The sequence below is a fragment of the Sinohyriopsis cumingii genome, chromosome 6 (assembly GCF_028554795.1).
Source record: "Sinohyriopsis cumingii isolate HCF-2022 chromosome 6, ASM2855479v2, whole genome shotgun sequence".
In the NCBI taxonomy this organism is placed as follows: Eukaryota; Metazoa; Mollusca; class Bivalvia; order Unionida; family Unionidae; genus Sinohyriopsis; species Sinohyriopsis cumingii.
Window position 1 is genome coordinate 15,441,149 of NC_142966.1, and position 11,044 is coordinate 15,452,192.

The 11,044-nt window shown below is 36.9% G+C and overlaps 1 long non-coding RNA gene across 1 annotated transcript; it reads right to left on the reverse strand.

The window, feature by feature from the left end:
* Positions 1 to 145: 145 nt before the first annotated feature.
* Positions 146 to 10,742, reverse strand: LOC149796411 (uncharacterized). Its single transcript, XR_016421425.1, has 4 exons — positions 10,673 to 10,742; positions 6,120 to 6,164; positions 4,700 to 4,762; positions 146 to 190 (listed from the first exon to the last, which is right to left on the reverse strand). It is a non-coding gene; the product is annotated as an uncharacterized LOC149796411 (long non-coding RNA).
* Positions 10,743 to 11,044: the final 302 nt, after the last annotated feature.

Sequence of the window (11,044 nt, forward strand, 5' to 3'; positions counted from 1 at the left end):
ATGAATGTCTAGCCATATCAAGTTTAATATCAAGCCTAACCAATGAACATTACTAAGGAACATTCTTTTTACATTTTACAATGTAAAAGCTTTATTGTTAATATATGATGTTATACACATCATTAATCATTTCCCTTAGCATTACCTTTTAATTCTTCAGAAACAAAGTTATCTGCGTCTGCACCTTCAGCTGTGGAGAATAAAGGAAATATTATATTCGTACTTTTGAAGCTCGCTTTGTTGCTGTTCAGTTTAAATATTTCACAATAGCACAAAATAATGCCTCATATAATTTGAACTAAGAAATTTAGTCATTTTATAAGAACTTGTCACAAATAATTGTCATTTATTGATGTCATAGTTTCTCATTTTGCTTCTTTCATTAAATAAATTTGTTGGCTCTTGCTAGAGATGAATATCAATACGAACCAAATTTACCAAAGAATACAGTATAAAATTGCAACAAAGAGATAAATTGATTTATTAAAAATTGTCAACAAATGCTTTTCATCCATCGGTGTCGTGTTTTCAAATTTTCTTTGAGTACTGTCAAAATTTCTGTTTGGATGGAGATAGAGAAACAAATGTGGGCAATTGCTGAAATGTGAAATTTCCGTTCAAAATTGAATTATACAAGAGTGATGTTTGGATAAACTTGAAACAGATATTCAACTAAAACCTTGCATTCTAATTGTGAAACGTCTTTTTTTATATCCAGGAGATGGCGAGAAGAGGGCAAAAACAGACAAACACACGTTTCTAAGCCAAAACTTAACACTGAATTATTACTCTGATCACGTCAAAACTTAATGTTTTAATATATATAAAGAATACATAATTCCACCGGTTATATTAGCAACATTTCAACAAGACCGTACAAATCAACATCAAGTGCACGTTCAGGGAAATTGATAATATCATGAAAAGAACACAGACAGAATAGACAATGCGTGGACTTTGCATGCATAGGAAATATTGAAAATTGTATAACGAGCTTTCGTGTCTAAGCAAATAAAATTCTTATTTTTTATCTCCAAATGTTTCATGTAAAACATGCAGAATAAACTTCATAAACGTATTGCTTTATACAGTATGAGCCAAGAAAAATGTTTTATGACGTGCGTTGTAAATATGTTGTCTTCTGATGGTCGTGACATGTTTTGTAGAATTGGCCCGACGTGTCCTCACTACGTGGCACAACAAGCGACTAAGAAGAGGCAATCAGTTTGCCGTGGATTGCTTCCGGTGTCCGAGGAGTAAAGGATCCCGGAAGTTGAGCAGAGACTTTCCCATGCAATACACTACTTTAGTCTCTACTTCTTCTAGGCGGGTGGTAGGGAGGGCCCGATCATAACAAATCGACTGGTCACGCGATGCCTTAGGAGGTCTTAATTTATTTGCTCGCTTTCTCTATCATTCTCCATGTATCCCTCTTGATACAACCATTGCCCATACTGTCTACCCTTTTGTTTTTCCTTTTTCCTACTCTCAGAAGACTTCCTAGAAATCAGTGGCTTAACGGGTCAATCGGAAGGTATATTTTACTTGCCGAGTATACTACCTATGTATCCCTGGCACTTGAAAGTTTCCCGTTGTTGGACTCCTCGGCGGGTGGGTGAACATGGGTGATGAATATAAAAGAAACATAATGGAAAACAAAACCAAAACTCAGCTTAAACATTCTAAAACTTTAACAGACTCGGATGACGAACCATGCAGCGTGGAATCATTCCTACACTTCATGGTTATTCAGTCAAAAGATCCTACAAAACCAATAATTGTGCTATCACCATTTATAGTAGAATAGACTATTCTTGGCCTAGTCGGCACTCCAAAAAGAGTGAAAACTGAAATCGGGTAGCTAGATCCTTGAATATGATCGCAAAGTGCAGACTGTGAATATGAAAAAATTCAGACATTTATAATATTTCAGTTACTACTTTCGCTCATTCGACACTCGATTCATCCAAAGGTGTCATTCGCTGCAGAGACCTCGCAGGAGTCAGCGACACTGAAATCGTCGAGTGAATGAGGAATCAAGGTGTTACTGCAATTCGTCCAATTCGTATCAAACGCGGCACACAAGTGCAGGACACGATTGCCATCATGCTTACCTTCAACACACCAACACAACCTAAGGTAGTCAAAGTTGGCTTTTTGCAGGTTAAAGTTGAAGTGTATATTCCAAACCCTCTATGTTGTTTCAAGTGCCAGAAGTACGGTCACCACGAAGAGAGATGCTCCAGAGGTCCTGTGTGTTGCCCATGCAGGTCATTGCTGTAAATGTTACTCTGAACCGAGTCATTACCTTTCCTTCTATTTATATACCACCAAACACCAACCTATTAGCAAAGGAATTAGACAATCCTGTTCAACAACTTTCCGCGCCATTTGTGTTTTTACTCGGTGATTATAATGCCCATAACAAGAGATTTGTGTACACCTAGGCAGTATTTTATTTGCGACGCTTTTCAACATCAAGATCAATAGTATCACCAAGTGTTTAGCTCCTTATAGGTTGATGATTTTCTAATATGTTTTCGTTCAAAGCACATGCATACAATTGATAGACAACTTCAGCAAAATATCAACAAGATTCAAAACTTGGGCCAGTACTAACGGTTTTAAATTCTCGAACTCAAAAAACGGTGTGCATGCATTTCTGTCATTTACGAAGACATCATGATGAACCTAAACTCACTTCGGAGGAACACCTAATCCAGTTGTTAAGGATACATAGATTTTAGGTATTATTTTCGGCAGAATACTGACTTTTACTCCGCACCTTAAGACTTTGAAAGCTAAGTGCTTGAAACCTCTAGAGCTACTTAAAGTAGTAGCGCACAGTTACTGGGGTGCTGATAGAAAATTCCTCCTCAATTTATATAGAACGTTTATTTGCTCCAAACTGGACTATGGTTGCGTTGTTCATGGTTCAGCTAGGAAGCCATATTTGAAGATGCTTGACCCAATTCATCATCAATGAATAAGACTCGCTCTAGGAGCATTTAAGACATCCCCGTGTGAAAGCCTTCTCACTGAAGCGAACGAACCACCTTTATCACATCGTCGAGAAATGCTCTCTGCACGGTATGCTCTCAAATTAAGATCAAACCCTCTGACTCTTGCTTCATCGGCTGTTTTCCAACCCAAATACAAAACCTTGTGCAAAAACAAACCAAACGCCATACCTTCCCTTGGCATTATAATGTCATCCAGATTTCACCTTACGAGAATTGATCTTTCTGAAATTCAGAAAACGTCCATCTCCGAAATACCTCCCTCTCTATTTAAACAACCAAAATTACATTTTAGGCTAGACGATGAAGAAAGATCTGAAACAAACCCTTCGATGAAGAAAGAACTGAAACAAACCCTTCCATCTGCCAACTCTTACCATGAACTCCTCACCCAATTTAACATACTACAGAAGAATTTATACTGATGGATCAATGGGTGAGGAAAAGGTTGCTGCAGTTTCCCTTAGTGGAAAACACACAACAAGAGTTCGCTTACAAAATAGCACATGAATTTTTTCAGCTGAAATCAGAGCAATAGACCTTCATCTGTAGTAAATCGAAAACAAACGTATTTTAAACAACATCATATTCAACGACTCACTGACAGTACATCAGTCACAACACAATAGAAAACTGGCAAACCATTTATTGACCAATATTCTTGTCAAAAATACTCAGCTGAGTACCTCCCACAGTATATTATACTGTTGGGTACCTAGCAATATTGGTATTAAACGTAATGAAAAAGTAGATCGTGCTGCTAAAATGGCCCTATCCCTAGAACCATCTGATTTTAAAATACAGTATACTGATTTTAAACCTAGTAGTAAAGAGTCTTTACGTCAGAAGTAGCAGGTATCATGGAATGATGCAGTGAATAACAAACTTCATGCCATCAAGCCAACCCTAGTAGAATGGATTCCTTTCTAAAGAATCATCCGTAGGGAGGAGATGGTCATTGGAAGAATTAGAACTGGTCGTACGTATATAACCCACTTCCACATACTAAAAGGCGAAGACCCATCCGAGTGCGTTTCTTGCAATGAACCATTCACTGTAACGCACTTTATGATGAAGTGTTTCCACCTCCAACCTACGCGCGGTCAGTACTACAATGTGCATGACATGAAGGAACTTCTTGATACAGTAAAATTGACTTGTATTATAAAATTCCTGAACGAAGTAAACATTTATTCTAAGCTATAACTTGCATATTTTCACCTTCAGCAGTATAATGCAATGTATATATCGTCCCTTATTTTCTTCATTAACATACACCATTTCCAATCCCAGTTGATGGGAAAATTGTATTTATTACCGTTACCATCTTATCGTTTTACTTCAATTCTTTGGTTTTATATCTCTGGTCGATACGAAACCTTTTACCACTTTTAAATTCTCCTACATATAATCTTTTATATGGCACTATATAGACTAACAGAGCTGGTGCACCGTTAAAAATACAACCAACCAACCAACCAACCAAAGAACCAACCAACCAACCAACCAACCAACCAATCAATCAATCAATCAATCGACAAGAGTCTCTCAAGAGACTCTGCATGTTCTATAACGGAGAGTAGCTGAATAGAATCTGCTATAAATTTTGTCTCCAGTCTCCTTCAGTAAACATGCTTTAGAACAATATTGAGGTTTAGTACAAGATTTCATCACAGTACCTGCTGAAGGTGAAAACTCATAGGATGTTGTTAGTATGGGTTCTTTGACGCTTGTAGGACACTCTGTGAAGAGAAAGAGAAAGTGACTGTTTAATACATAGGTTATTTCATCAACCAGAGATGTCTTAATGAATACAACACGATGGTGGCTCACAGAGCTGCAACAATAATACAATTAAATTGCGAACATGAGAACAAAATTCTTTCGTGTCGAGTAATAATACTACTCTTATCTTATGTGTCTGCCTCAATGCTACTTAAATTCTAAACGCACGCATTCTAAGCTTCTCTCTGACCAAACGATAGACCGATGTTTTGCTCACGTTTCTGAGCCAAACAAAGAGACCTAAAGAATTAGGAACCTAACTAAATATTTATGATATATCTTCATGATGGTCAAAATGAAAAGCAGATCATACGTCAAATTAAAGGTACAAATCTGTATTTCAAAAATGAAACATCAAGACCTATGCAAGGAAGTTGTGCTCACAGATCGGATACTAAACTTATAAGATTCATCAATTTAGAGTCCTAAACAGAACAATGGTGGATTAATGTTCATGCGAATAAAGGAAATGGTTATATATCAATAGAACTGGAATGTTGATAGTAAGTACCAATCTTGCAAGGAACTAACCACATACATTTCTGAAGAATGTTAATGAAGAGAAGATGGCCTACCTAAGAGAGATACTTGAAAAGAAATGTGGAAATCAAGTCGTTCGGATAGGACAAACTTGAAGAGTAGTTTTCTACCATTTGGATTAAATGAAAACTATACAGATATGAACAATAAAGTGAGATTAGCATTTCATCCTCTTGAAAGTGAACGAAATGACAGTTTGATTTCATTGTATGTTGATGTAGTGGTTGTTTGTCACTGGGCTTACGTTTAAAGGTATTAAAATCTCTCTGAACTCTTTCTCTACTGTGCAGAGGATTCTGCATCATAGGTTGTATTTAAGTATTTGTTTTTACCGACGTGGATCGTTATAAGCAATTCCACATAAAACATCGTTTCAGAAGGCCATGCATTCTACCACAATGCTTATATAACATAGTTTGTTGTTAATGTTTTCATGGTTCTTGAACTTTTAGTGTGAATGTACGTTCTCAATGCTTCAATACAAACATATATGACTCATTACATATGGACAAATAAGGTACTTGTACAGTTTATCTATGCGACCTTATAAAATGCTCTTATATGATTTATTTTGTTATTTGAACAAGTATAAGGGAAATCGTCACCCAGAGTACTTATCTTCATTCTTATGAATGTCTAGCCATATCAAGTTTAATATCAAGCCTAACCAATGAACATTACTAAGGAACATTCTTTTTACATTTTACAATGTAAAAGCTTTATTGTTAATATAATGATGTTATACACATCATTAATCATTTCCCTTAGCATTACCTTTTAATTCTTCAGAAACAAAGTTATCTGCGTCTGCACCTTCAGCTGTGGAGAATAAAGGAAATATTATATTCGTACTTTTGAAGCTCGCTTTGTTGCTGTTCAGTTTAAATATTTCACAATAGCACAAAATAATGCCTCATACAATTTGAACTAAGAAATTTAGTCATTTTATAAGAACTTGTCACAAATAATTGTCATTTATTGATGTCATAGTTTCTCATTTTGCTTCTTTCATTAAATAAATTTGTTGGCTCTTGCTAGAGATGAATATCAATACGAACCAAATTTACCAAAGAATACAGTATAAAATTGCAACAAAGAGATAAATTGATTTATTAAAAATTGTCAACAAATGCTTTTCATCCATCGGTGTCGTGTTTTCAAATTTTCTTTGAGTACTGTCAAAATTTCGGTTTGGATGGAGATAGAGAAACAAAAGTGGGCAATTGCTGAAATGTGAAATTTCCGTTCAAAATTGAATTATACAAGAGTGATGTTTGGATAAACTTGAAACAGATATTCAACTAAAACCTTGCATTCTAATTGTGAAACGTCTTTTTTATATCCAGGAGATGGCGAGAAGAGGGCAAAAACAGACAAACACACGTTTCTAAGCCAAAACTTAACACTGAATTATTACTCTGATCACGTCAAAACTTAATGTTTTAATATATATAAAGAATACATAATTCCACCGGTTATATTAGCAACATTTCAACAAGACCGTACAAATCAACATCAAGTGCACGTTCAGGGAAATTGATAATATCATGAAAAGAACACAGACAGAATAGACAATGCGTGGACTTTGCATGCATAGGAAATATTGAAAATTGTATAACGAGCTTTCGTGTCTAAGCAAATAAAATTCTTATTTTTTATCTCCAAATGTTTCATGTAAAACATGCAGAATAAACTTCATAAACGTATTGCTTTATACAGTATGAGCCAAGAAAAATGTTTTATGACGTGCGTTGTAAATATGTTGTCTTCTGATGGTCGTGACATGTTTTGTAGAATTGGCCCGACGTGTCCTCACTACGTGGCACAACAAGCGACTAAGAAGAGGCAATCAGTTTGCCGTGGATTGCTTCCGGTGTCCGAGGAGTAAAGGATCCCGGAAGTTGAGCAGAGACTTTCCCATGCAATACACTACTTTAGTCTCTACTTCTTCTAGGCGGGTGGTAGGGAGGGCCCGATCATAACAAATCGACTGGTCACGCGATGCCTTAGGAGGTCTTAATTTATTTGCTCGCTTTCTCTATCATTCTCCATGTATCCCTCTTGATACAACCATTGCCCATACTGTCTACCCTTTTGTTTTTCCTTTTTCCTACTCTCAGAAGACTTCCTAGAAATCAGTGGCTTAACGGGTCAATCGGAAGGTATATTTTACTTGCCGAGTATACTACCTATGTATCCCTGGCACTTGAAAGTTTCCCGTTGTTGGACTCCTCGGCGGGTGGGTGAACATGGGTGATGAATATAAAAGAAACATAATGGAAAACAAAACCAAAACTCAGCTTAAACATTCTAAAACTTTAACAGACTCGGATGACGAACCATGCAGCGTGGAATCATTCCTACACTTCATGGTTATTCAGTCAAAAGATCCTACAAAACCAATAATTGTGCTATCACCATTTATAGTAGAATAGACTATTCTTGGCCTAGTCGGCACTCCAAAAAGAGTGAAAACTGAAATCGGGTAGCTAGATCCTTGAATATGATCGCAAAGTGCAGACTGTGAATATGAAAAAATTCAGACATTTATAATATTTCAGTTACTACTTTCGCTCATTCGACACTCGATTCATCCAAAGGTGTCATTCGCTGCAGAGACCTCGCAGGAGTCAGCGACACTGAAATCGTCGAGTGAATGAGGAATCAAGGTGTTACTGCAATTCGTCCAATTCGTATCAAACGCGGCACACAAGTGCAGGACACGATTGCCATCATGCTTACCTTCAACACACCAACACAACCTAAGGTAGTCAAAGTTGGCTTTTTGCAGGTTAAAGTTGAAGTGTATATTCCAAACCCTCTATGTTGTTTCAAGTGCCAGAAGTACGGTCACCACGAAGAGAGATGCTCCAGAGGTCCTGTGTGTTGCCCATGCAGGTCATTGCTGTAAATGTTACTCTGAACCGAGTCATTACCTTTCCTTCTATTTATATACCACCAAACACCAACCTATTAGCAAAGGAATTAGACAATCCTGTTCAACAACTTTCCGCGCCATTTGTGTTTTTACTCGGTGATTATAATGCCCATAACAAGAGATTTGTGTACACCTAGGCAGTATTTTATTTGCGACGCTTTTCAACATCAAGATCAATAGTATCACCAAGTGTTTAGCTCCTTATAGGTTGATGATTTTCTAATATGTTTTCGTTCAAAGCACATGCATACAATTGATAGACAACTTCAGCAAAATATCAACAAGATTCAAAACTTGGGCCAGTACTAACGGTTTTAAATTCTCGAACTCAAAAAACGGTGTGCATGCATTTCTGTCATTTACGAAGACATCATGATGAACCTAAACTCACTTCGGAGGAACACCTAATCCAGTTGTTAAGGATACATAGATTTTAGGTATTATTTTCGGCAGAATACTGACTTTTACTCCGCACCTTAAGACTTTGAAAGCTAAGTGCTTGAAACCTCTAGAGCTACTTAAAGTAGTAGCGCACAGTTACTGGGGTGCTGATAGAAAATTCCTCCTCAATTTATATAGAACGTTTATTTGCTCCAAACTGGACTATGGTTGCGTTGTTCATGGTTCAGCTAGGAAGCCATATTTGAAGATGCTTGACCCAATTCATCATCAATGAATAAGACTCGCTCTAGGAGCATTTAAGACATCCCCGTGTGAAAGCCTTCTCACTGAAGCGAACGAACCACCTTTATCACATCGTCGAGAAATGCTCTCTGCACGGTATGCTCTCAAATTAAGATCAAACCCTCTGACTCTTGCTTCATCGGCTGTTTTCCAACCCAAATACAAAACCTTGTGCAAAAACAAACCAAACGCCATACCTTCCCTTGGCATTATAATGTCATCCAGATTTCACCTTACGAGAATTGATCTTTCTGAAATTCAGAAAACGTCCATCTCCGAAATACCTCCCTCTCTATTTAAACAACCAAAATTACATTTTAGGCTAGACGATGAAGAAAGATCTGAAACAAACCCTTCGATGAAGAAAGAACTGAAACAAACCCTTCCATCTGCCAACTCTTACCATGAACTCCTCACCCAATTTAACATACTACAGAAGAATTTATACTGATGGATCAATGGGTGAGGAAAAGGTTGCTGCAGTTTCCCTTAGTGGAAAACACACAACAAGAGTTCGCTTACAAAATAGCACATGCATTTTTTCAGCTGAAATCAGAGCAATAGACCTTCATCTGTAGTAAATCGAAAACAAACGTATTTTAAACAACATCATATTCAACGACTCACTGACAGTACATCAGTCACAACACAATAGAAAACTGGCAAACCATTTATTGACCAATATTCTTGTCAAAAATACTCAGCTGAGTACCTCCCACAGTATATTATACTGTTGGGTACCTAGCAATATTGGTATTAAACGTAATGAAAAAGTAGATCGTGCTGCTAAAATGGCCCTATCCCTAGAACCATCTGATTTTAAAATACAGTATACTGATTTTAAACCTAGTAGTAAAGAGTCTTTACGTCAGAAGTAGCAGGTATCATGGAATGATGCAGTGAATAACAAACTTCATGCCATCAAGCCAACCCTAGTAGAATGGATTCCTTTCTAAAGAATCATCCGTAGGGAGGAGATGGTCATTGGAAGAATTAGAACTGGTCGTACGTATATAACCCACTTCCACATACTAAAAGGCGAAGACCCATCCGAGTGCGTTTCTTGCAATGAACCATTCACTGTAACGCACTTTATGATGAAGTGTTTCCACCTCCAACCTACGCGCGGTCAGTACTACAATGTGCATGACATGAAGGAACTTCTTGATACAGTAAAATTGACTTGTATTATAAAATTCCTGAACGAAGTAAACATTTATTCTAAGCTATAACTTGCATATTTTCACCTTCAGCAGTATAATGCAATGTATATATCGTCCCTTATTTTCTTCATTAACATACACCATTTCCAATCCCAGTTGATGGGAAAATTGTATTTATTACCGTTACCATCTTATCGTTTTACTTCAATTCTTTGGTTTTATATCTCTGGTCGATACGAAACCTTTTACCACTTTTAAATTCTCCTACATATAATCTTTTATATGGCATTATATAGACTAACAGAGCTGGTGCACCGTTAAAAATACAACCAACCAACCAACCAACCAAAGAACCAACCAACCAACCAACCAACCAACCAATCAATCAATCAATCAATCGACAAGAGTCTCTCAAGAGACTCTGCATGTTCTATAACGGAAAGTAGCTGAATAGAATCTGCTATAAATTTTGTCTCCAGTCTCCTTCAGTAAACATGCTTTAGAACAATATTGAGGTTTAGTACAAGATTTCATCACAGTACCTGCTGAAGGTGAAAACTCATAGGATGTTGTTAGTATGGGTTCTTTGACGCTTGTAGGACACTCTGTGAAGAGAAAGAGAAAGTGACTGTTTAATACATAGGTTATTTCATCAACCAGAGATGTCTTAATGAATACAACACGATGGTGGCTCACAGAGCTGCAACAATAATACAATTAAATTGCGAACATGAGAACAAAATTCTTTCGTGTCGAGTAATAATACTACTCTTATCTTATGTGTCTGCCTCAATGCTACTTAAATTCTAAACGCACGCATTCTAAGCTTCTCTCTGACCAAACGATAGACCGATGTTTTGCTCACGTTTCTGAGCCAAACAAAGAGACCTAAAGAATTAGGAACCTAACTAAAT